At 41.2% G+C, this 27,285-nt stretch overlaps 1 long non-coding RNA gene across 2 annotated transcripts in view; it reads right to left on the minus strand.

The window, feature by feature from the left end:
- LOC306960926 overlaps positions 1 to 27,285 on the minus strand; it is a 1,017,426-nt gene that overhangs the window by 281,102 nt on the left and 709,039 nt on the right. The gene's annotated exons all lie outside the window — the stretch shown is intronic.

Raw genomic sequence — 27,285 nt, forward strand, 5'->3', positions numbered from 1 at the left:
TTGTGCTGAAGCGGCTAATTATCTGTGCTGGGTCCACAGAGGGACGGCCTCACGATTCAAACCGGGCCTGTCGGTCTCTCATGAGGGACTTCTGAATCGCTCTTTTTCTGGTCACCTAGGACCCAGGATCATTCGGGTGCTCAAATCCAGAAGGGGGATATATTGACATCTGGAGAGTAAAGTACTGAAAGTTGTCACCGAAGTAATTTTTGTTTTTTGTTAACCCCCCCAACCGGAGCTTTTCGGTCGGTCCCAAGTAGGTACCGTTTAACGTATACCCATCCCCATGTGTCATGTTGGTAGCTGCACTTTGTATAAAAAAAGTTTACTTTCAAAGCGGATGAGTTGCCAATGGGTTTTAAAATACAGCAAGGCGACAAAGTTTAATGCGTGGCTGTAAAGATAAAGCATACACTTTTAATACATGTAGAAATATTCCCTATTTACATATTGATGTTGCATAAATGTATAATTACAGTGGTTCTTATGTTAATCGGTTTACTGGGATGGAAGGACTGGGCACGGGACATCCAGATAATGGCATCTTAATTTTGCACTGATTGTATTGATACATAATCCGCTGTGTTTCTGACGGAGGCGGAGATGGATGGAGTTGTCGACGGGCTGGAGTGGCTTGTTGCAGATGTCAGCGTGGCCTGCTCTCACTCACTCTGAGCGAAGATATATCTGAAGACCATTACCTCCCACTCTGCGGTGGAGAGCCGCAGTGGTCCAGAGCTGCCACTTCAGATCAGGACGAGCCAGGGTCCAATCACAACAGCAAGCCCCCACTGCAGCGAGGCCATCCATCACAGAGCACACGTGTACAGGAGATAGTCCGCTCCAAAAGACTTTATTCACTCCATCATTCATAATTGATATCCATTTGGATGCTTGTTCTGTAATGAGATACCATTGCGTATTGCGACAAGGTTAACCGTCAGAGAGAAAGTTTGTTTGTTTTGGCAAACCAATTTAAAGTTCAGCACTTCTCAAACTGTGCATGACAAAAAGAGAAAATGCCATAGAAATTGAATGTGATGCATTTTAAAATAATCCACTGTGCAATCTGTTTTATTTAGAGATCAAACAACAGGAACTGGTTTTCAGTGGAGGGTAAAGATTGTTTATTTCCTGTCGGTTTTGTTCCTATGGAGAGTTGGCCGTGTCTCGGTGAAATAAATATTTATTTGAAAGGTACATGGCAGATAACAAGCTGCTGTTGGATAATTACTGGAAGCATATCAAAAACAGAATGCGGCTCACTGAGAAAATCCGCTCATCGGATCATTTATCTCCTTAATGTGAACCTTTTGGATAACTCTGCTTCTTTCTTTGCTGAACTGTCCTGCTTTGTTTTTGACGCTAACAACAAATTTATATTATTGTATTGATAGCTTGGGTATATGCTCAACAAAATCCTCACTTTCCAACTGGGAACAACAATGACGTCATTGTTTTTGTTGTTCAGTCTTTACCATACACTTTTTTTCATAGCTTGGCAGGGGCCTTATACTCCGCAGTGACTAATAGGGCCTATGTGATTTTTGAATGTTTTCTTTAATTCAAACATATAATTTCACATGCCGCTACAGGGCACTGCAGGCTAATCGAGCAGCAGAAAGAAAGTTTGGAGTGAGCGAGAAGCGGAGAGTGAAACAAAGCTAATCATGGGCTAAAAGCTCGATGGCCACAGCGAGAGGAACGAGTTTGCAAATGAGAGCTTGAAAAACATGCTGCCGGGAGAGGCTTGTCAACGGTGCAGTTACGCTTCCGTGCCCAGGTCGTTGCCAAGGCGATTGTTCAGAAGTGACACCAAGGATGAAGATTTCAATGGATTTAGTGATTTGGAGTGAGATCGACAGTTTGGTATGTTCTTTATGCTGTAGATACAGACGGCATCTTGTCATAGAAGGGGGCGTGGCTTCGCCAAGGGGGCACATAGAATCTTTAGAGAAACACAAATGGATATTTTCTCACAGCAGATTGTTCAGCAGAAGTGAAAAAAACTGCAGTTTAACTAGCGCTAGCTAACCGTTAGCATTACACCGATGCTAACATGTAGCATCATGTTAGCATTCCCCGTTATTTATGTATTTTTGGGCTGTTGAACCAATATGCTCCTCTCCATGTCTTTGTATCTTTATTTAGTAGAAAACTATATTCATAATTAAGCATTTGTTAAAGTATTTTTTGAATAATTAGAGAAAGTCTAGATTTTTCTCCAAAATGTTTTCCCCCTTAACTTTTTTCAAACATGACCATACATGACCACCGATTCCAGAGATGCCGTCTGTATCTATAGTTATCGGAGCTATTTATGTGACATTAACATACCAGACACCGAGTTTGTTGTTTATGCTTCATGTAGCTAACATCAATGTGCTACGTTAGCATACCATACGCCTATTCAGGCAGTTTTTTTCTTCATTAGGCAGTTTTTGGCGAGTGCATGTTATACTCCGGAGCAACTTATAGTCTGGAAAATATGGCAATTGTTAGTAAGCAAGAAGTGAATGAACTACAAAGTGTTGGTTCATTATTAGTCTTTTGTGAATGCTAAGGGTGTGTTCATGATTAATCGGTTAATCAGTTAATCACCATCACTGGCTTATTATTATTTTTAAAAAGAAATTCTAATAAAAATTGTTAAGCTGTACAAGAGAAAGAAGATGAAGTACCCTCTGAGATCTAACAGAATTAAGAGCAAGCAAACATTAAATTAAGCAACTGTTTCTGAAAAACGTTTATAAAATGCATTGCACAATGAGACACAGACATGCGGTTAACAGCATCATTATAATTTTTTTTTCTGTAAAGAGACTAATTAATCGATTAAAGAAATGGAATAGAATGTACCTCCTTAGTAAGTGTGTAAATGTGAGTGTTGGCGCAGTTGGTAGAGCGGGTCGTCCCGTGATCGGAAGGTTGGGGGTTCGAATCCCACCTCCTGAACGTGCACACTTCCCTCACCTTGCCTCCAGTGTCTGCGTGCCATTTAATTGACATTTTGTGACTCACAAAACCATTTTCCGAGGTGGTATTTGTGCGTTATAATTTTCAGACATTGGCCTCACCAACTATTATGGCACAGAAAGTAATACTGTAAGTACTGTTGCAACATATTCACAAAGTTCTTCGGCAAGCAGATGCATTATGACCTTGTGGTAATGAATGGTAACAAATAAGACACACTTGTGCGTTAAACCACTTATTTTTGGCTTTGTCTTTCGTAATAACACATAATCGTGAATTAAATCTTCTTCACAAATGCTGTTTTAAACTGAATGTATCAGCGACGTGTTACATTATTGAAAAATTGGCTCCATAATGCATTTTGAACGGTGCTACAGAAAGTTGTAAGGAGTATTGCATCACTGTAAGCTTGTCTTAGGCAAGCAGATGGCACAGTAGAAGTAGTAGTGTGCACATTTTTAAGCGTGTCAAAAACATTTAAGAGAAACAAGTGTAAACTAAAGCGGTACATCACGGACCACATCTCTGTTCCTTGCTGGATGAGAGATCACATCTAAGAAGATCTGTAGGGTTTGGATAAAGCATAAAGCGAGGAACACGTCGCCATTGTTCGGGATGCACTTTGTTAATTACCAATGAATGGTACTACAGGAAGTCGTACACGCTGTTGCATCATTCCAAGGATGTCTTAGGCTGGCATATTTAATGCAGACTTGTAATATTCAAATTTTACTCTTACGATTGTGAAAACTTGTTCAGTAGCTCCCCCCCCAAAAACCTCATCTGAACATATTTTCAATCTATCCCCATGGACTATGTTTGTTCATGATTGATGGCTGTATAATGAGGTACAGTTGGAAATGTGCTACAAATTCCACTTTTGTTTATGACAAGTTAAACCCAGTCTGTGCCAACTTTGAGGCTGGTTGTTTAGTCGTCCAATTAGGAGTGAACTCTCGTGTAGCTCACAACTTCAAGGTTCTCAAGTGCTTGCGAAGACAGATTAGTTCCCCCTCTAAACACCTCCTAACACGTCCTATCTTCTACGAGAGTGCGCTCGACTCGACGGGGAACGAGATAATCAACCACTGGAGCATAGCAGCCGACACGCTCCACACGGCCGGCCGTCCTACGCTCGAGCTCCATCTTGGAAAACTGCCTAATGCGTTTTACAAGCCATTGTCACGCTTACCCAATTTATTTCTATTTTGCACAAGGGCGAGGAGTACTGTAGATGTGATGATTAACTCAAGCATTTCCAGCACGCTAATGAGAAGAATATTCATTGGAGTGATTCGCTTCGTTTTTCAGCTGCATAGTCTGGATTTAGCTCACATTGTGGCTAATAACATTAATTAATTCTAAAGCGACAATAAAAGTCGAACAATTACGAGCAGCCACTTTTGAATACAAGTATGTCTTGATCACGCTGAACCGTAAAGAGGAAAAAAAAAAATCACAGATCTTTGGAAGCGTTTCATTAATCATTCATTCATTTTAGTCCATGCCTTGTATCATGCATAAATGATGGTTTATATCCCCATATCAGATGCTTTTCCCTTATTTTATTTCCCAATGTTTCCCCTCGGTCGACACAGCACGACGTCGACACAACATCGAGGAAAACGTGCTGGTTAGAAGTTCGATTTAAAGGCATTTTATTCATTCACTCACTTCTGTTGCTGCCTTCATTGTGTCAGTATGCAAGACGATGTACGTCTTCTGCTATCCTTGAACACTTTCTCAAATCAATATTGAGCATCCGACCGACCAAGCCTTTTAAATTATCTATCAAATAAAAAAACAAACCTTGAAGCTCTCCAAAAGTAAGAATAGGCTGTGATGGCAGCTTTCTCTTAGTGAGAGGATGGCAAGTGTTTACCTTTGTCAAACCCTCTGACTGACTTTTGTGGCAACAATGTCTTTAATGCACTGGGTGAATGAAAGAAGAATTTTACTTTTACTCCTTTAGAATATTTGACAAGGTAAAATGCACTTTCTTGGAAGCAAAAATTAAAACCAGAGCCAAGAATGAATGGATATGATACTCTACAGCAGTAAAAAGATAAAACATGAACTTAATAACTTCTATATTTTACTCTGGGAAGCCTTAAAGGCAAAAGAGAGGATCCTTTGTTTTTAGATATTTGGGGAAATCAAAACCCAGGACCCATTTCCAAGTTCATTCATACAATGTGACATGATGAGTGAAATTGTTAATACTTGTTTCCCTAGGAACAAGAGCAGATGTGATGATTTCTCCACTCAGTTTCTTCTCCAGTCACAAAACCTGGAATGACAAATTAAAGATTGCATGCTCTGTGGTGTGTTATTTGAACGCCTGCAGTAATGGTTGGTGATTATTGCAGTGTCCTTCACATCTGTGAGATTTAAACAGATAATTAATGTCTCACCAATGTCAAAAGTTGACAGCATAATTAAGCTGCAATGTAATTTACTTGATAAATTGAACAAAATGCATGCACATAAAAATGAAAGTTTTTTTTTTTCTTTGTTTTTATTAAACATCATGTGTTTGTGACAAAAAATGTGTTGAATTTGCTGGCAAAGGTTAAGCTTTTTCTTTTGGCACATGATTATAAAGACGGATTGGAAGAGATAAATTAAATTCCAAATATCTCAAATGAAAAAAAAGTGAGCCCTTTGATGTCAATTAGTACATTTGGCTCACTTTTTTGTGCGCACTATAAGAGGCCCCAGTTTAGTGTTGTTTGTCCCCTGGCCTTCGGTGAAACGTCCACATCCTGTTGACCCTGGTGCTGGTGCTTGGGTGCCCTGTACGAGACAAGTATATATCATTGCAATGTAATTAAACTCCATCCTTCAAGCTTGCCCTGATTAGAGTGTTTCCCCGTATTAGTGTTGCTTTGGGTCCCTGGTGCACCGCTGTAGCATCGCAGTAGCCTTGCTGTAGCATCGCAGTAGCGCCCTGCAGTAGCATTGCAGTAGCATTGCATTAGCATTGCAGTACCCTCGCAGTAGCATCACTGTAGCGTCACAGAAGCCTCGCAGTAGCATTGCTGTAGCATCGCAGTAGCCTCGCAGTTGCATCGCTGTAGCATCGCAGTAGCATAATAGTAGCCTCGCTGTAGCATTGCAGTAGCCTCGCAGTTGCCTCACTCTAGCATCGCAGTAGCATCATAGTAGCCTCGCTGTAGCATCGCAGTAGTATGCAGTAGCATAGCTGCAACATCACAGTAGCCTCGCAGTAGCATCACTGTAGCATCACAGTAGCATCGCAGTAGCATCGCAGTAGCATCGCAGTAGCATCATAGTAGCATCGCATTAACCTCGCAGTTGCATCGCTGCAGCATCGCTGTAGCATCGCAGTAGCCTCGCAGTTGCCTCGCTGTAGCATCGCAGTAGAATTGCAGTAGCATAGCTGTAACCTCGCAGTAGCATCGCATTAGCATCGCTGTAGCATCGCAGTAGCATCATAGTAGCATCGCATTAGCATCGCATTAGCATTGCATTAGCATTGCTGTAGCACTGTAGTAGCCTCGCAGTAGCCTTGCAGTAGCATCTCTGTAGAACCAGTAGCATCGCTGTATAGCACCACAGTAGCCTTGCAGTAGCATCGCAGTAGCCTTGCTGTAGCATCGCAGTAGCCTCGCAGTAATATCGCAGTAGCATCGCAGTATCATCGCAGTAGATTGGGATTGCAGCTTCCCTATGGTCCTGTGGATGAGCGTCATCCCTTAGTACAGAAAATGAACGGTGGCTCTACTGGGTTAGATTCTTAAGTGTGGCGGGGGGTATCTTAGGCCACTAGAGCTTATGCGTAGTCTCTAAGTATTCATACATTTTTATAGGTTTCATGTCCCAGCCAACTTGGCAGTCGCACCAGCGCTGCCCATCACTGTCTTGTCTTTCACCTAAACTGGTCTCTGTCTGTGATTTTGATCTGTCCAACAGTCGGTAGGGATTTGTTAGAGGACTCTCGGCCCAGATGTTTAACAGCTGTATCTTGACTGAACATGCATACAAACTGCTAATGTTGTTTCTAATGAGCTGCTGCTCTTGGAGAACTAGTTAGATCGTAGTAGGAAGTAGATTGTAGTAGCTCAGGTAAGAACATATCTCAGTCTGGAAAAACGGTGGCCTGTTCCAACAACATACCTGGAGGAGTAGAAGATCTGTACTTTCATCATTACATTGCGTTATAGATGAAACACAAACCTTTTTAAAGCCCACAATGGTCTGAGCAATTCTGCATTCGACGTGCGTTCATCGCGGCACCATAGAGTCGCTAACCAAGGTTGATCCACTGTGTCACTTTTACACAAAGAAAATGACACGCTGAGGCAGGCAAAGTAATGTATTAAAGCCTCAATTATAAAGGGTATGAACACTTTTCTTTCCAATGCAGTATTTTCTACACCCTTTTGCACTGCGCTTTTGTTCTCAGTCTATATTTTCCCTCCACCTGCAATTGATTTTTGTCAATCAAATGTGATGTGTGCAAAAAAACGTGACTCACAGTCCGCTGGATGCTGCCGCTTTGTGTTGCTCTGCCAACAGTTGCCGGGTTGCACGAAATAATAATCTTGAAATTTCCAATTTTTGCTCCAAATTTAGAGTGAAACATAATTGCTCTTTTGTTTATGAATTGGCCAGTCGTAGCCCCCCACAAGAGAAGACGTTGTTATTTTCGAAGAGATTTTTATGAAACTCATTATCCGGAAAATATCTGGCATAGATGGACGCTTGCTCCGTGTTGCCAGACCACTCTGCCAATCATAAAGTCCATTTGTATTTTCCCCAGGTGCTCCATTGACGTGATTGGTTAGACACTGTATCCAATCAACTCAAATCTTGGGTCACTTCACTGCAGTATCAGTGTACGGTTAAAAACGCTATTAGTATGATTAATTACCCCCCTGTCCCAAATTGCAAGTGTGGCTCTCGGTAATGATAATAGTTATGGACTGGGGTGTATTAGTCTAGTCCTGAAACAAACCCGAAAACTCATTACTTATTTTCCGCATGCACTGGGACTTATTTTAAGCCGATGCTAATAAGAAATATAATCATAGGGCAGCGGTAGCACCACACCATCTGCACCTCTCTTTGCCTTGACACTTTGTTGAAGAGATTTCCTCCTTTGAATGTGGAAGAGGGGAAAAAAAAAAAACACACAATGAGTGCTATTTTAGAATTTTTTATTATTGCATTAGCCTGAAAATAATTGACGTTTTAAAAGAAGATGAAAACCTCCAACTGGGAAGGGTAGTCACATTAATTCCTCTGAGATGTAGTCATTAATGAGAACATGAGCAATCGACCAAATAATTATGTGGACTGTTGCTCGCACTACACTCTGTAATTGTTGCTATTGTCATTTAAATTCAAATTTTGCATTATAAATGGCATAAAACCTACTGATTTCTTATAACATTATAATATTCTGATTCGACACAAAAACGAGGTGTTGTTTAGACCAAAGTGCCTGTGTTACATTTGCAAGTGAGATTTCTTTATTTTATGGTTCATTTTAACAGTAGGTAATAGCTGCCCCATTGTTTTGCTGATGGTAATGATGAGCTTCAAGGAGTTTGCAGTGGTCTGGTATACAGTATGGTGTGAAAGCTAAAGTTAGACAACCCAACAAATGTCTCTCTTAATGAGCTGAAAGAGTGGGGCTAAACTTTCACAAACTCCCAGGTGTGAAAACGTAAAAACTCACACTACATCAACTAGAACGTGCGATTACTACTGCTTCTCTCACTGTTGTTAAAACAGTGCTGGAGATATATGATGTTTTTGTCTCCATGTTTACAAGTAAAAGTACCCAAATCTCTCCATAAAGCACTCTCTCTGGAGAGAGTTGCGGAGACTGCCGTGACTGGCAATTGGGACTGATTGCGCGCATACAAAGGGCCTATCTCACCAGCCGAGAGACTATTTGGAGACTAGAGTTGCCACTAGTCATGGAGATGTCTCCGATGTCTTCCGCATGGTCTCTGAGAGGTCAACGCTGCCACAGAGACATTGCAGGGACGTCACAGAAACGTCTCACAGGTTGAGGACAGCAAATAGTATTCGCGACACAACTGCTTGAGACCACGGAGACCTCTCGGAGACTCGGCTAAAATCAAACCTGTTTGTTTACACTAAGACTACCAGGCCGGAGCGATAGGCCCTTAAAGGAGCTATAGGCTACCTGACTTCTTTCCTAGTTATGGAATGAAATTTGTTTTGTCAATCAATCAATCAATCAAAACAACTTTATTCATCCCAATGGGCAATTCTGTTCACTGCTCTCTGGTCTTCCTTAAAGGAACAGGCCACCGTTCTTCCAAACTGAGATATGTTCCTACCTGAGCTTAGACAAGTTTTTATGTACCTGTCTGGTCTTTGTGCGTGGAACAGCGTGGTAGTTTCCAGCTTCACCCTCGTTTGGAGCTATAGGAATATGCTGGGAGAGGCCAAATGCTAACAACATCTTTGGTCTTTTTGCGTGACTGAGGGCACAAACAAAGACCAGACAGGTACGCATCAACTCGTCTAAGCTCAGGTAAGAACATGTCTCAGTATGTAAAAACAGTGGCCTGTTCCTGTATACTCAGACATTTGTGGGGAAAACACTGTAGATCTAATTATAAAGCATTTGTATCAATTTCATGAACTCGGTAGCGAGTTTTCTAGCATTCTTGTGAAAGTAACCCTGCAAGTAGTGAAATGTGCTGATTAACTTAACTAAGAATTGGGATGCTACAAATATGTTGGGAAGATTAGGGATAAGTTTGTGCCTCCACCAACATTTCAATTTACTGGCTTCCTCTTTCATTGTTTGAAATGGAAAAAATCTGGTATATATAATAGTTTATCTTGATACTTGAAAGTAAGAGTTGGATTGCAAGTAAAATAGTCATTAAGCCAAAATGATATGTGCGGCTTACTTTGAGTAGATTTCTTATGAAATGGATGAGCTATAGGTTTAGATTAAATTAGGAATAAATACGGAAAAAGCAAAAAGGCAAATTTTAATGATTACAATGTTCAAACGCACATTTTTCACGCCGGTTGAAACCTATAGTCATTCTCATTATGGAGATAAATAACACCACAGTTTGGGTCGCTGAAGGCGCTGCTTGAGAAATGAGAACAGAACAGATTTAATCGGAGTGTCTGGTCATATCTTTTCATACACAAACTAACTTTAAGCATTGTTCTAAGCGTGGTAAACACTGTTAGGGCTATTTAATTTCACAGCTGAAAGGGAAAATGAAGATTAATGGGTTCCCGCTTCGGCTCGGGTCTTTTGAAACATTTCTCTCAAAGACGAAGAGTGCGCACACACTTGAGGTGGAACACAAAATGAAGCAGAGATTTATGTGGTTATGCTTGTTCGATTAGAAACTGCTGCGGGCTGTGAGCAGTGAGCGGATTGAAAGGAGTGGTTTTGTCGAGCACAGTTCAATACACAAAGCATGTTCCTAATATTTCAGTGCTGTTTTGTCGATTGGTTGTTTGCAGTCTACTAGTGGTGTAGGAAATGGATGAAACGCAACTTATAGCCAACAAAACTTTCAGGGGGCAAAGAATGAGCTACTAAAACAAAGTCAGTTGTAGGGTTGATCGATGTGATAAGATACAGGGAAGACGACTTGTTTCAAGAGTCTGAACAATGAATCAATGTAATTGTATCTGAGATTAAATGTCACAAGAGAGAATAACCCATACTAGTACCTACTGATCACTCCTTCCTTCCATCCATCCATCCATCCATCCATTCATCCATCCATCCATCCATCCATCCATCTTCTTCCACTTGTCCGTTGCCGGGTCGTGGGGGCAGCTGCCCAAATCACATTGCACCAGCCCCCAATGGCTCCTCTTGCAGGTGGTGGGTCCACAGAAGAACGGCCACACGACTCTACCCGGGCCTGTTGGTCTCTCATAAGGGGCTTCTGAACCGCTCTTTGTCTGACCCGTCACCTACCACCTGTTTGCCCTGGGAGACCCTACCAGGGGCACGAAGCCCCCGACAACAGAGCTCCCAGGATCATTTGGGTGCTCAAACCCCTCCACCACGTTAAGGTGGTGGTTCCAGGAGGGGATCACTCCATCCATAATATCAAATTCACCAGTCCTTTCTTTTATCAGTCAACCTTTGTGCATGAATTCCTGTGACAGCGCAAACAAACTGGGCAGTAAAGTTATACCCTGACACTTGCAGGCTTTGACAATAGGCAAGGCAAGGCAAGTTTATTTGTAGAGCACAATTCATACACAAGGCAATTCAAAGTGCTTCACAGTTGCATGAATACAAGAAAATAAGTAGACTCAATAAAAACATCAACATAAAAGGCAAGAGTGCAGATAAAACTGTTTTCAGCCTGGATTTAAACATTGTCAGAGTTGAGGCCTGTCTCACATCCTCATGAAGACTGTTCCAGATTTTAGCTGCATGAAACTGAAACGCAGCCTCACCGTGTTTATTATTGACTCTGGGAACCACCAGGAGGCCCCTCCCTGAAGTTCTCAGGGCACGAGATGGTTCATACGGCTATAACATGTCAGAGATGGACTTTGGTGTGAAACCATGAAAAGACTTGTACACAAGCAGAGCTGTTTTAAATTCTATTCTCTGAGTGACAGGAAGCCAGTGCAGAGACCGGAGCACTGGACTAATATGGTCGTATTTCCTGGTTCTTGTCAGGACTCGAGCAGCAGCGTTCTGGATGTTCTGCAGCTGTCTGACAGCTGGTTTAGAGAGGCCAGTGAGCCGTTACAGTATCTAACCTGCTGGAGACAAATGCATGGATAAGTCTCTCTAAGTCTGGTTTTGACACTAGTCCTCTGATCTTAGCGATGCTTTTCAGATGGTAAAAAGCTGCTGATGTTATTGCTTTGATGTGGCTGTTTAAGTTCAGGTCTGAGTCCATGATTACTCCTAGATTTCTAACTGATTTTTTTGGTTTCAGAGAGAGAGACTCAAGGTGACTGATAACACTTTGTCTATGTGTCTGTGGGCCAAAAACAAAGTACAACAATAGTAGTGTGCATTTTCGTGAGTTCAAAATTGCTCTTCTCCGTGCAATGCTACGCACACCCCCCCATACTGTAATCCTCCAAATGTACTATGGCGCCACGACTGAGCCAGCCAGCGGCAACTTTGACTTTGAGGCACGGCCGTGAAACGTTGTCGACCGACGACCCAGGGATCTCGAGTACAACACACCGGCGCCACCGAGCTCCCAACCTACTGCAGGACCCCTTGTGTAAAATCCATTTCTCATGAATAATGTTGAATCAAAAGTGTGACAAAACCCGCGCTAAACCAAAGCAAACATCACGCCCTAGAGAATGCCAGAGATCAAACAGCGCCATGACACCTCCCCGTGCGGCGCTAAAGTGTGTGCCTATGTGCTAACCTTTATTAAGAGACTTTGCTTTCGACTCGTGGTCCACAGAGCACGGAAATAAAGCCGGCGTGACATTGTGCATTAATAGTGTGTGTGATTAAGGCTGGTCACCATTGCACAACTGTTTTAAGCCAAACAATGGTTTTCAGCAATGATATTGGCCAGAATCAATATTTACATTCAGTTCCCCTTAGTGTTTTCCATTTAGCTGAATTCTGGCACCAGTGTAAACAATGGTCAGTCTTGCTTTTGACCATGTGTACTCCTGCATGCTTGGCCCAAGATTAGACCCGGTTTACCCCACTGGTTTGTTTGTTTTCCATGTTTGGCGCTCATTGTGCGCAAAGATCCGAAAAGTCAATACTTTTTTTTTTTTTTTTTGACATGGTTTGACAATCGCTGTTGCAGATCAACAGGAAATGAAATGCAGGACAGTGCTCTACTTTCGAAGTGTTCTCCAAGGACTCCCATGTACAAACAAACAAACCCTCCCCGATGCCATCAATAATGTATTCAAACCTATTCATCCAAGGCCTTATGTGTCTCAATAGTTTAGCGGTTCACTGAGAGTCCACTCATGTACGAGGCTGGTAACAACTGCCCCAGTGGGAGCTTGTGATTTCACACTGAACACTGAGCCCTTAATAACCATACTTTGTTCGATGCTTTGCCGCAGTTTTACAGTCACTATTCCCTCACTGCATATTGCCAATTCTTTCTATATAGTGAACAGTGCAATCTCATATAGTTTAATAAACGTAGAAACATCTCACGTCGCTTTTTAAATCCTCGGTAGGAATGAGCGGAGAAGATTTAGAGACGCCGTAAATCTGAAATAACATCAACAGACCATGTAAGTGTACTGTAATGTTGTAGCACAGTGTTATTATTTTATGCAGAGCAGCAATAAAGCGAAGTGCTGGGGATGGTTGGTAGCAATTATAGCGAGTCAGAAAAGGTACCTTGAAATTTTTTAGAGACCTAGAAGTAAAATGAGGCCTTTGTTTTGCTGTGCTTTGAAACATATGCTAATTAGTAAAACAGGGGATTAGAAGCAACAATCAAAGGAAATGAATCTATAAAAATATCCCAAGTTTCTGAGCTATTTTACAAAATTACGGCATGCAAAAATGAATCAAAATGCCGATGTGTTAAAAAATAAAGACTTGCGTTACATAATTCAATTTTGAACTAACTAACATGAGACAAAATATGAAAATCATAACAGGAACAGGAAATAATTCAAGGTTTGTTAACCGATGAAATTAGACAAAGGGAACACTATTTGTAAAGGTCATTTTAAAATCACCACCGTTCTGTTTAAACTGTAATTGCATTTGTCAAAACAAAGTGAATAGTTTAAGAGTGCGGGAATTATGATAATTTTATTCTGGTTCTGTCTTGATTTGAATGATTTGTCTCATTTTGAGTGCAACATTTTTCCTGCTTTGTTGAAATTACAAAAGAGACCGGAATCCTTTTGAATGATGAAAATTTCAATTCCTCTCCGTGTGGATTTGCCTGCAGACGGCCTGTAACCAGTGGGTGTGTGCGTGCGCGTCAGCTCCTTTTATGCTGAGCGCTGGAGTATTTTCACCGTGCCCTTTTCAGCAGCGTCGAGTTGGAGATAGACTGTCGCCACTGGCTAGTCTTACCAAGGTGCGCGAACTCAGATTTGGCCTTTTCAATTTCTGTTTCCTCTAACGGAGGAGAATGATGCTGTGTGCATTTTTCTTGAACGGTTGCATATTCACGGATTGGGGAGGTTTAAACAGCGATGTTTCACTATTTCACTTGGAGTCCAAGATTCTCCCAGCATCTTTACCATCTCGCCGGATCTGTAATGGATTCTTGGGCTTGGAGCAAAGAAGATAACGTTCCACTTGTACCTTGGAATTGATTTAACATTTTTGTGCAGGGCCGGCAGATCCTCATTTAAAAACATGCCTTGACCGGGATTATGACTAATGCTTTGCAGTATCGGCCAAATGTTTAACCAGTTACCTGCCATCCACCACCTGTAAGTTGTGTTTTTACTCACACAAATCTTACACATACTTTCGGAAACTACACGGTCTTAGCTTTCAAATGAGGCATTGCTTTGGCCTATTGGCTGTAAACTAAAACGTCCATCCATCCATCCATCCATCCATCCATTTTCTTTCACTTTATCTGATGCCGGGTCGCGGAGGCATCAGTCTCAGCAGAGATGCTCAGACTTACCGATCCACGCAGACCTAGTCCCACCACTGTGCCCTGGGTCTTCCACGAGGTCTCCTCCCAATAGGACATGCCTGGAACACCAGGAGGTATCCGGAACAGATGCCCCAGCCACCTCAGCTGTCCCCGTTCGACGTGAAGGAGCAGCAACTCTACTCCGAGCTCCTCCCAGCTAACTGAGCTCCTCACCTGATCTCGAAGGGTGCGTCCAGCCACCCTGTGAAGGAAACTCATTTCGGCCGCGATCTTGTCCTTTCGGTCATTACTCATATCTCATGACCATAGGTGAGGGCGGGGACGTAGATCGATCGGTAAATCGAGATCTTTGCCCCCAACTCCCTCGTCAGCACAACAGTCCGATACAGTGACCACATCACTACCGGCGCCACACTGATCCATCCCTCGACCTCACGCTCCATCCATAAACTAAAATGTGACACAATGAAATAAAAAAATAATAAAAGGCAACAAAAAAGTGACTAATAAGCCACAAAAAAGGACACTATAGTGTGGCATAAACAGTGACATAAACGTGGAAACAACATGGCAAAGTTTAAATCAGTTTTGTAGGTCTATCTAAGCTGCAACCACGTGTCACATGTGTCCAATTTACAATTACTTTTACTAGTGCTACAGCCTTTTTTCTTTCGACATGTATCATCCAAAAAAAGATATAATATTGTTCAAAACAAACAAACGGGAATGTGGTCGTGCATCATTCACACAGGTTGTGAGTGATCTTGTTCAATTTGGTCGTTTTTCTCTTCAGAAGCTGAAGCGCTTTGTTTTGAACTTCCTGGATTCTGTTCAGACATTTTGTGGAAACCCTCGGCATTTTGAAGCTTCAATGGTTCAGTGCGAAGGAGTTTCACATTCCACACTATGCTTATAACTGCAGAATTGATTTGTTATGTTCGCACACTGTCAGCAAAAAATCCTTAATCATGCATCATTTTGAAACCAACACAGTCCATGCTGGTCTTTTTCAAACAAGCACGTTCATCTGATTTTAAGATTGAAAACATGTATATTAAAAAAAACATAAATCAATGCTGACGTGCCCAAAAGAAAGATAAAACGAGGCATATCTGAATGTTACGTCCACTAAAATTGCTTAGAGTTTACCACTTGCATCATTTTCTCTCTGAACCTGTTACCTGCCATCTTAGGGTTCGGGTTAACAACCGTGCATATCCAAATCTCAAAGCGTATTAGCTTGAGACCATACAGCAGGGGTAGGCAAGTTTCCTTGGGGGAGGGCCGATTTTCTTTATTGTAAACAGACCGAGGGCCGAAGCCACTGATTATTAGCCCAAAGTAAAGCACAACACTGGGAAAATGACCAGCTTAAATGAGATAAATGACTTAAAATTGCTTGAATTAAAGTTCTTCTACGTTGAATTTGAGTCAGTTTGAACTAATCCAAGATACAAATGCTAGCACCAATGGAAAAAGAATAAAACCCACTTGAAATCAGACAAATTATTGATTGAAATCACACAAAATTATCTGAATTAAGAGAATAACTACTACTAGAGGGTTTAATCTCATCGAAGACCAGACCAAATCTACTCAAAACATAATCTTTATTTCTTAATTCAAGTAGATTTATGTAATTTGTGTTGTACATATGACCTATTTGGTTGTATTGACAGTATTTCTACCTTTTTTCTTCCCCAGTGTTAAAGGTACTCTCTGATTTGTGTTATAATGTTTCTCAAAATGATCATGAGGGCCAGAGGTTTTGGCCCCCAGGTCTGACGGTGCCTACCCCTGCCTTACAGCCTTTATGCCAGTGTGATACCTCATTTGAAATCCAAGACCTTCTAGTTTCTAAAACTAAGATTTGCATGATTGAAACGCAACTTACATCACATTTGCCTTCCTAACCCTAGGCAGAACCCTAACCCTAACCTCCTGATCGGGGGACGGCAAGTAACAGGTTATCAGAACCCTCAAAGTTACAGATTTAGTGTCAAAAGCAACAATCGGGTCTGTTGCCATGCAGTTGCTATGTTGTGAGATCACCTGCATACCCTCTATATACCATTGTTTCCTCAAAAAAGGTAAAGTGTAAAATCAAGCTAATACATTTTTTATAAATGGCCTGACTATACTTTGAAGAAATTTGATCTTCACACATTTGGAAAAGCCGGCGGTATAGGCAAAACTTCGAAGCTGTACGTGAGGTGTGTGGCGCTAGCAGCCATGTCTATTTTCAACACCTGAAAAAGCTCTACCAGAAGCCGCCGAAATGATTGAGTGTCTATGCTACACTGAGAAGGCTCTCCTTGACTAAGTTTGCTGTCAGACAAAACCAGAACTCAGTGAAGTGACGAAGAACAGTGCACAGTGAAGCACATAAAAATGTCTTCAACTGCAGTGAAAGAGTATTTAAGTGCACTGAAGCAGGCAGATGGTGGTATGGTGAAGTTTGCAATACTGCAAGTGAGCCTATGTGACTTCGAAATGACATACTTTTATCTCCATTAGTCGCCGTAGTCTCCTATAGCAGATGGAGTAGTAGTAAAACTCAACATGGAGCTGCTAGTTACATTTCAAGGGTTTGCACATAGGAATGAGTAAAAATAAATTATTAAATGTGATTAATGATTGTAGATTTGCTGTGTTTGTGATTTTACAAAACAAAAAACATTCATTACACTAAATGTCTTCCACTACTTATCAAACTTCCAGACTTATCATTTTGAAAAATAACCAGCACTTGCTTATATGCACATGTCAATGTTATCTATCCATCACCATCACAGTGATTAAGATTCCCCAATTATAAGTCCGTCCAAATAATCCTTCCCCCTCCAGTGTTTTTTTTTTTTCTTCCTCTTCTTTTTGCTGCGTTTCTCATAACAATGTCTCAATCCGTTTTGCTCGCTCTCTCTCTTTCTCCTCCGCTCTTCCCTCTCTGGGGCACAAGTGCAATGACACTGGGCCAGTTCTTGCTGCTTTAATAATCCTTTAAGCTTCTGTGGGGAGCCGCAGATATAACTAGTCACATTCAAATCAATGACTGGAACTCCCTGCTGCCATATGCTGTCTAACTAAATTTGGCTTTGCTCTAAAAACATCAGTTTGTACACCGAGGGAAGTTGTTAAATTATTGAAAGAAAAAAGAAAAACTCACAATGGAAAGCTATGAATTATTAAATAGAGCTATATAAGTTTAGCAAATTTGAAGGTCGTGGGTCTGGGTCATGTTTAAGCTTGTTAAGTACAAGAGATGTTGATGGTAATATTCGTAAGACATAGTAGTTTGAAGAGTGTAACTATACTGTCATGAATGTATATGAAAATCTTAATAATTCATCATGATCGTGAGATTACAAGTACAGCAACCAAATAAGATCTCCAGAGCTGGTCTTTAAAACGTTTAGTATAATGCACCACTTTAGTTGAGGGGACAGAATCATACTGAAATCCTGATGTTTTAAGGATGAGCAAATGATAATTCATGGCTGCTGTAAATTTTATCCTATAAAGTTATACTTTGTGTTCTTGTCCATAATTTGCAAGTAGATTTCCACCATATGATTCATGATGTTCATGTATGAACATGATTGGTTGATCATTTTATTGTCATTTCATTGCCGTTTTAGTGAATTCATGGTATTCTTATGTGATCCTAATGATCATGATTAATTATTAAGATTTTCATGTATATTCATTACAGTAGTAAGACGTTTAATTCAGGGATGAAGTCATCCATGAACCAACATGTGATCATGTTTGTTCCTGAGAAGTCATGATTTAGTAATGCATGAATGTGTCATGAAATCATGCTTTAATTCATGCATAGGTTGATGAAAATCACACATGAACTTATGTACCATTATTATAAAGTGTTCCCCTACGTGCAATATTCTCTGTTTCAGCGTCACTTTATTTCTTGTATTTGCATCACTTACTGACAACCTGCACTAGGACTGTAAACTTTGCACTCAATGCTGACCTTGATATTGTACTTTTTATAGTCTGTTCTCTCTTTTATTTTATTTTATTTTATTTTATTGGCCCACAGACACAAAGACAAAGTGTTATCAGTCACCTTCAGTCTCTCTCTCTAAAACCAAAAAATCAGGTTAGAAATCTAGGAGTAATCATGGACTCAGACCTGAACTTAAACAGCCACATCAAAGCAATAACATCAGCAGCTTTTTACCATCTGAAAAACATTGCTAAGATCAGAGGAATAGTGTCAAAACCAGACTTAGAGAGACTTATACATGCATTTGTCTCCAGCTGGTTAGATACTGTAACGACTCACTGGCCTCTCTAAACCAGCTGTCAGACAGCTGCAGAACATCCAGAACGCTGCTGCTCGAGTCCTGACAAGAACCAGGAAATACGACCATATTAGTCCAGTGCTCCGGTCTCTGCACTGGCTTCCTGTCACTCAGAGAATAGACTTTAAAACAGCTCTGCTTGTGTACAAGTCTTTTCATGGTTTAGCACCAAAGTACATCTCTGACATGTTACAGCCGTATGAACCATCTCGGGCCCTGAGAACTTCAGGGAGGGGCCTCCTGGTGGTTCCCAGAGGCAATAATAAACACGGTGAGGCTGCGTTTCAGTTTCATGCAGCTAAAATTTGGAACAGTCTTCATGAGGATGTGAGGCAGGCCTCAACTCCTCAACTGACAATGTTCAAATCCAGGCTGAAAACAGTTCTTTTTGCCCGTGCATATGACTGAAAGTATTTTATCTGCACTCTTCCCTTTTACTGTAATTGATAAACTTTATGTTGATGTCTTTATTGATTCTACTTGTTTTCTTGTATTTATGCAACTGTGAAGTACTTTGAATTGCCTTTGTTTATGAATTGTGCTCTACAAATAAACTTGCCTTGCCTTTTATTACTGTTTGTATTTTTGCCCCTGTGGCTTAGCTGTGAGTCTTGCCCGGATACCTCCTCGTTTGTCCAGTTTTTGTTTCCTGTAACACTGTGCTGCAGGTGTGGGGGGCTCTTGGTGCCACTTCAGTGTTTCAGATGAAGAAATGTGTAGGTCTCAAATGTCTTTAACTCATAAGCTAGCTGTTTGTTTACTTGAGAAAAAAAGTGCTATACATTCAATACCTCACCTTATTCAATAAAATGACTGCAGCTCTCTATTGGCATATCAGTCCTCTGTCTCACTGCAGTTGGCTTTACACACAGAAAACACTGAGCCATGGAAGATAAGGCATGAATGGTTCATATTGAATTGAGTGAATAGCCTTGGTTCCCAGTGGCCGCAGCTTGTGCTAACCAGCTTTGGCTTCAATTCATGAGCTGCTCAGTCAAATGTAGCTTCAACCCACGGGTCTTTGGGACAGCCCCGGTCATAAAATATCGCACCGCCATCCCGCCTCGCTCGCCCTGCCTCTCTGTCTTCACCCAGAGCGTAAAATCACCCCGACAGATGAAGGCAGGCAGTGGTGGTGTGGTGCTGTTTTGCCTGTCACACATTTCCATTACAAAGTCTTGCAGAGGCTCATGGGAGAGAGAGGTTCTTTTGAAAAATGGACATGCTACAAAGTGCTGGTAGTCAGAGCCCGTCAATGGTGTGTTTTTGGTGCAGAAAGGGGCGTGAGTCAGGGGTGGAGAGGAGCTTTGTGAGAGTGGGAGGGCGCCTTGGACAAAAGGTGGCGTCAAAGCAACACAGTGCATTCAGGGTTCATCATCTGCCACAAAGATTTAAAACATATTCTTTTCACCTCTTCCAGAATTGTTATTTGTCCCTCAAATTATTCATGTAGCCATTGTATCTCCCTCCTTCTGGACTCCGCTCAATGTTGGGCTGTATGAATACAAATTTCCCTTCTTCGACCACCTCTACTAGTTTTTTTTAGGATCTTTGCCCAAAGTACCCCGGTGAGAACATAACCTGTGTATTTCAGGCGGACCCCGGTAGGCTGTTTCTTGCCAGAGAATACGGCCTCGCCTACCTGTGTACAAAGTGGACATGCAGGTGGGAGTTTCAAGCCAAGTAAGAGAGGAGTAACCCGATCAAAAAGCAATGACTGGATACTGAAGGACTTGGTCGAAAGTTATTAAAGTGGCTGCACTTAAAGCAGTACTAAGTAACTTGTTTACCTTGATAAATCCTTTTCGTAGTCCCTCTGGGGGTAATACAAGTGTTGATGGAATGATTGAAGGGTCTTTCATCTCCCCCTGGTGTCTCTGGCCAGAAATCCACAATTGCAACTTCGCTGCCTACGGGTCGGAGTCACCAATACACACTAATGGAATCATGAAGGGCAAAGCTAATTGCAGGCTAGCGCAACTTTAGCAGTGTTTGCATCCAAGTTTGAGTGAAAAAATTCCATTGTGTAATTGGATGTACAATATCCCTCTACACTAATTAACCCATCCATACTAACTTTAATCCATATATTAATGTCTACTGCCGGGGTCTGATTGCCAAAAATATATATGTCAATAGAGCTTTCGAATTGCTGCTTTCGTCTCTGTTTGAGTCTATCCATGTTGAAATGAAGCCTAGGCGGAAATTGTTTTTATAATTTATGCTCTGGTGGTCTGTCCACAATTAGGGGGAGACTAGGGTGGGTTGTAGCATTGTTTGCATTTATGCATATATCATGAATTAAGACCAATTTGTGATTTAGTTAGATAAAAAAAGAAAAAAATCCATGTAGCACAAAAACCTGACTTGATACAGAAACATGGTTGTAATTTTCAGATTCTGCGTAGCAAACATTTTTGACACCTCACCTTTTTTTTTTTAACCCAGTGTTTTTGTTGATTAAAGCAAGCCTAAAGCTGAAACAACAACCAAAAGGTCATTTCAACAGACTCTGTGTTTTTCTTTTTTCTTTTTTTTTCTTTACATATTTGGAAAGAACTATGCAGTGTGAGAGGCTTGCAACCCTCTGAAAACGGCGCCTGAACCACTCTTGGTCCCTTTGTCTAAGACCATATCTTTGATGGTTCATTAAAAGTACAAAAGTCAAACCAAAAACACATAGCAGTCTCATTCTGCCATGATTGGATATGTGTCTTCCTGAGTGTGTTTGGTAGAAATGTGGAAAAAATAATCTGTTTTGTGGAGAATAGAAGACTGGTTTGTAACATGGAAACTTTAACTAATACATTATCAAAGAGGGCGGCTGTTGGAATCTTGCATTGAAAAATAATCTGCAAGTGTTTTTTGTCAGTTTGGTTAAGAGAAAGAAACACTGTCTGAGTTTCTGTGGTGGGTCTCGAGCATGCTTAGAGAGGAACCACATTGGGAGTGTCACTGGCTCTCTTCGTTTATGAAGCATGGCGCGGCAGAGATGTCTCCACTGTTTGACCTATTTCTGCAGCGGCTCAGACAGCTCACAGGACTGGACAGCTCCAATTGGACTCTGAAGAAAATATAAAGGCGGTGTGGTGTCACAGTAACAGTCGTGTCAAAACCAAGCATTATCTGAGAAGTCATGAGCTCTATTTTCCCCGAGACGGCAGAGACATGGCACTCGAGAGGCAAACATGGTGTATACCTGTCTTTTCCTCCAAGTGATCCCAAATGTCAACATGTCAAAAGTGCAAAATGCATTTCTATAGCACAGCTGTAGTTGAAGGTCAAGAGGTGTCTATTTGGAAAACTTAGACTTCGGTGCATGTCTAGAATGTGGCATTTCCAAGGGGATTTTCGAAAGCACACTCCAATGCCAACCCAAGGACATCTTAAAGGAAAACTTTTAATATATATGACCAAATTGACAAGGGTGGTAGTTTTCATAAATGAGGGTAGGAACTGAAGAAGAATTAGATGTATAGCAGTAACATGGACGGTCACAGTTATGAAGGTGGTATACGTAGTTAGCAATTTGCAGAAGTATAGTAGTGTGGTGCTTGTTGTAGTAGACTGTAACAAGTGAATTTCTCCTTTGTGAGATTAATAAAGGTTTATCTTATCTTATCTTATCTTATCTTAGTAGTAGCAGTAGACAGAAGCTCAGATGGGTCGTCCAACAATTAAGATGTTGGCGGTTCTAATCCTGGCTCTCGCTGGGCACGCTGTCATTTTGTCCTTGGGGAGACACTTTACGCACCTTGCCTTCAGTGTCTGCGTACATTGGTGTACAAATGAGAGTGTCAATGGGTGAGTGGTTCCTTGATGTAAAGTGCATTGAGTGCCTAATGCAGGTGGAAAAGCTCTATATCATAGAATAAATAGTGTACTTTTGAGAATATTAGCTTTTAGGCCTTCTAACACAGTATACCCTTGAGATTAAGAAGTGCATTTTTAGTCACATAAAATGTGTAAATAACTTTCTGTAAGAGCTTCCTCTGAGCAAAAATCTTCTACTTCATAGTTTGGGGTCATCCAACTTTTCACCTCATAATAGCATTAGCATCTGACTAATCCATGTGGCATTTTGAAAACTCTAGACAGGCAGCCATCATCTTCCTGACGCCACTGGCTTAATCCTTACTTCTCTGACACTGTAGCTATTTTAAACCCCAAGCACAACTTGTGAGCAGAGAGTAGAGCGATGGCAACCCATGAAGGCATGACATTACTTTTACTGTTTGCCCTCAGTGTTAAGGACTAGTAAGTGCAAGTGGTGGAGTATGCAGCATGGTTGTTTGTCCTCAAAGTAGATGTGTTAAAAGCAAGACATTTGGCAAATTGGTGGACTGTTATACTGCCTGTACAATTGGGTAAGAGTATCTTTAAAAAATCGCAGAGAGAAATTGTGAGGTATTACAGTGGTCCGTATTGATCGTACGTTCGCCTCCAAGGAAGGAACAGTCAATGTTGCATTTCTATAGCAGATTTAAAACTAAGCCAGCTCAACGTGTTTCACAAATCAGCTAAAAAGATGAATACAATGGCAAAAACAGCGATAACCCAAAGACATCAGATGCGTGTTAAGGGTGAGAATGATCCAGGTTCCCCATTCTTTCAGACAAGCAACAGCTGAAGACATTTATAGCTGTTTTGATGACACTGCATGGCATTTTGCAATAGGCAGGTAACAACAAACGTACAATTACTCATTTCCGAAATTCGTGCTAGCTCACTTTGTGTATTATCACAGCCCAAAGGCATCTCAGTGTATCGTATTGGGTCATGCTGGTAGGTCATACTCTGTAGTAAAGTCATGATTCTATAATAAATAAATAGGTTTATCGCAACACATCCGCTAATGCTAACTCGGCTAGTGCTAAGGTGCTAAAATCCACAGCAGTTTATAGATGCAGTCACTGAGGAGGTTATTGTTAGGAAACACTTACCTTTGCAGTGCTTTCATGTCGCCTTTAGAGTAGAAGAAGAGTAGCCAGAACTTTGGCAGAATCGCGTCAAACAGCTGTAATTGAGAGCGTCGTTGTCATAGACTATAAACAATAATAGACAACTCCTCCTCACTCCTCCCCGTTTAGCACAATGACCACATTCGACTGGAAAATCATGGCAGATTTACAGACTCCCCCTCCCCAGCTCTGACGAAGCATGTACTTCTACAGTTCTGGCTCATTTACACCTGTCCCAACGATGTCGAAACTTCCCATTGTTTAAAGCAGTAGTAACTCTTGCCCCTAGAGGCCAAAAGCACAACTGCAGGAGTTGCGATTTTTTTTACTTATTAATTGTCTGTGAGAGTAAATACTACACTGACACAAAAGGCGAAGGGAGAGAGGGATATTGTACATCCAATTATTTTTTCACGCAAACTTGGCTGTAAATACTGTTTAAAATGGTGCTAGCTCGCACTTAGCTTTGCACGTTAGCATGTTAGCTTCTTCTTCGTGGTTCTATTAGTGTGTATTGGTTGCTCCGGTTCGGTGGCAGTGAAGTTGCAATTGTGGTTTTCTGGCCAGAGACACTATGAGGAGATGAAAGACCCCCCAATCATCCCATTAACACTTGTATTACCCCCAGAGGGACTACGAAAAGGATTTATTAAGGTAAACAAGTCACTAAGTACTGCTAACACATGTTTCGGAAATGAGGAATTAAAAAGAACCATTACTAGCAAGGTGACCATACCACAATGTGTTTATCCATACGATTGGCCAAATATAAAATGCCTGAATGCATTAGCAGGATTATGAGATTATAATTTAATTACATTTTACATCTGTTTCCTTAAAGCACAGCACTAGCTTATGTTAATTGAGCATTTGGGTAGCTTATAAGAAGAAAAACACATCGAAAGAAAATCAGCGTCCTATATAGTTCACGCTTGTAAGCTCTAGTGGAAAGAACAGTGTATGACCTTTCAGCGGTGCCGGCTAATTACCGACTCCTAATATTATGAGTGGAGTGTCGCATTTCGCAGATAAAGGTTGCAGCATTCGGCAAAGTTTGCTTGTAATAATCCCTACTGCATCGTGATAATAAATGTTCTTATTCTGACCTTGCTCTGATATATACTTGAGAACAGCTTGTATAACGAAAAACATAATTTTACTAAACTTGATGGGTGTGTGCGGAGGGAAAGGCATTAATAAACACACCTCTCAGTGAGCCATATACAGTATTTGATTACGGATGAATAATAAAACTCTATAGAAATCAATTAACATCTTAACCGTTGACATTTATTTGGAAGCACTCACACGCCGATTCCTGCACATGAACGATTAACACTCCCTCAGCTTGACATTTATTTGCAGTCTCGCGCTCACTACTCTCCTGCCGCTACATCTGAGAAATATAAATTCGGATCAATGGGACATTCATACAAGTGTGATCCAATCCCCGGCAAGAGAAGAAAAAAAAAAAATGACACAGTCTTAGTGGCGCCGTAAATTCTCCTTGTTTAAACACATTCCCTAGTTCTTGTGGGAAGCCACGGCCCTCACGGCGGTTATTGGAGAGAGAAAGAGAGAGAGAAAAAAAAAGCTATACGGGTCGATGTAAAGAGGAAACTGTTGTGTTTGTGTTTGAGTGGACCTTGAGGACCTCTCCCCGGTGCTATAGTGCTGTGTGGCTGTGTGTGTGTGTGGCAGCAGCGGCACATATGGAGAGCGTTAATGTGGCCGGATGCTGCCAATTTCTGTTCAATAAGACAACTGTGTAGTAAGTGAGTGACTGATAAAATCAAAGCATTTTCCCACAGGCTAAAAAAACCACAGGGCAGGATTAAGTGGGTGCAATGAAATGAACATAAACAACAGGGAGAGTGGTTGCGTTTCCTTCAGAAACTTTTTATGCACTTACTTAAGTGGGCTAATCAAAACTTTCGGTTTGCTTTACAAAAAAAAAATCTGGGTGTAGCCTGTTGTAGTCTAGCTTTTGTGGTCATTTTAGCTTTACCAGCTGTAATCCAATAAAAAAAAAAAGTGTCTTGGGCAACGTTTTGAGAAGCCAAATGAGTGCAGTAAATGCATTTTAAGTGGTCAAGAACATACAGAATGACATAGCAGCAGGGATGGGTATCTCTTATCGATACTCCTTATCAATGCAGTACTTAAAAGGGACTATATGGAGTTTAAAAATGTTCAAATTGAGTATTTTCCTCCCCCCACATGTTCCAGCCATGTCCTAATGTGTAGAATGAGCTCAGACCTGCTCACCACAACTGCCTCTAAAATCTTGCACTGTCACTCAAAAAGTTGTTACTTTCGGACCAAAGTGCCGTCATGCACGAGCTTAAAATAGACCCTGCAGTTACATGTAAGACCTGAGGTGGCAGTAGTGAGTATAAAAATGACCAACTTGCATCTAGTCCCTTTAACTGTACTCTTATCGGTACTTTGAAAGGAAAAAAAAAGACTTTACTGTAGCCTCTAACTAGCCTAGGTCTATATTTATTTTTTATTACACGTTTTATTACACCTTTCGATTAGAGCATACACGTAGATAATATTTTAATTATTACTGTTATTATTATTATTATTATTATTTAGTAAATGAAGGATTAAGTCTCATAAGTGTTTTGTTAATCAAAGGCTGTAAGGTTAGTAGCTGTGTGACTGAGCCTAAATGAAAACTTATGAATAAAATAATAATGAACTAGAACCACAGCCTGTTTTCTCCGGCTCGCGCTGACGTGCACGTTCAGTTTCGGGTATTTGTGAAAGTAGAAAGTGCGAGAGGCTCGTCTGTTTGTTCAATGCGAAGTCATTACTTTTTACTGCGGGTTAGCGGCAGCGGCTCGGGGGGTTTCTGAGTAGAATAAGCAAGTTTTGAATGTTTAACAACACCGCACCTGTCCCCTCGCGGCCGCGCACACAGCTACATGGCACAGCGCGGGATGGTCCGACCGACTCCGATGCAACGAATGCACCATTAAGAAGATCAATAAGGTTGGACATTCAATAAAGGACTTTTAACAGAGTGCCTCAGATCCTTTTTTTTTCCCTCTGTTCATCAATGCTGGACATTATCTTGGACACACGTGGACCCCGGGGCTGTTGTGTTACCGGGGTTCGGTACCCATCCCTATAAAGCAGTAGAAGTTGTACAAAGTGTAAGTCTTAGTTGTTGTACTAGCAGAGATGTAGCTGATTCTCTGTTTCTCTCGTTGGTTTGTCGTCCAGCCTGAACATCGAGCCAAGTCACGACTCACTGCTCCTCAGAAACTCACAAGTTCAAGGCCATGATCCACAAGTCTGAGTTGAGTCAGGAGTACTATATTTCTCTGAGTTGTAGTAAAAGCAATAGATATAGTTTGTTTTCATTTTTTTGCAGTCAGCTCTGCATTCAGATGGGGACAAGAGTGAGGTTCAGAAAGTAGGGAG

This window comes from Gobius niger (genome assembly GCF_951799975.1).
Source record: "Gobius niger genome assembly, chromosome: 3".
NCBI lineage: Eukaryota > Metazoa > Chordata > Actinopteri > Gobiiformes > Gobiidae > Gobius > Gobius niger.